Genomic DNA, 1,047 nt, shown 5'->3' on the forward strand with positions numbered 1-1,047 from the left:
ATTATTATTATTATTATTATGAAGTCGTTGTGATGGCTTAATCGTTCACTCTCTATTCTCACTATTATTATTATTATTATTATTATTATTATTATTAATTATTATTATTATTATTATTAAGAAGAAGAAGAAGTCGTTGTGATGGCTTAAACGTTCTCTCTAATATTATTATTATTATTATTATTATTATTATTATTATTATTATTATTATTATTATTATTATTATTATTATCATTATGAAGTCGTTGTGATGGCTTAAAACGTTCACTCTCTATTCTCACTATCATTACTATTATTATTATTATTATTATTATTATCATTATTATTAATACTAGAAGTTGTGGTGGCCGAGGTAGCATCGTACTTGGCTGGTGATCGCCAGAATGGGGTTCGAGTCCCGCTAAAACTCGTTTGTTTCTTTGATCGCTGCATCCTTACCATTTTTTTTTGTGAGCTAAGGATTTGGGGAAGCCTATAGGTCTATCTGCTGAGTCATCAGCAGCCTCTGCCTGGCCCTCCTTGGTCCTAGCTTGGATGGAGAGGAGGCTTGGGCGCTGATCATATGTAATATGGTCCCTTGCCTCTGCCATTCATGAGTGGCCTTTAAACCTTTAATATTGTGGTTGGAATATAATGCAAAAGAATATATTTCAATATGGGGATTAATGTGAAATTACAAGTTAATAATTAGTATTTCGTATGATGCAGTCTTATTCATATTTGTAATAGCTTTGAATATTATCAATAATAATTAATAATTTTTTTTCTTCTATACTGTTATTCATATTAGTAGTTGCTTTGAATATCAATAATAACAACTAATCATTGTTTTTTCTATATTCTTATTCTTATTAGTAATTGCTTTGAATATAATTAATAATAATTAATCATTGTTTTTTTTCATATATATTATTAATAATTAGAGTAATTGATTTGAATATTATCAATAATAATTAATTATTGATTTTCCATCTATATTATTATTCATATTAGTAATTGCCTTGAATATTATCAATAATAACTAATCATTGTTTTTTCTTTATCTGT

Source organism: Palaemon carinicauda, chromosome 38 (genome assembly GCF_036898095.1).
Source record: "Palaemon carinicauda isolate YSFRI2023 chromosome 38, ASM3689809v2, whole genome shotgun sequence".
NCBI classification, from domain to species: domain Eukaryota; kingdom Metazoa; phylum Arthropoda; class Malacostraca; order Decapoda; family Palaemonidae; genus Palaemon; species Palaemon carinicauda.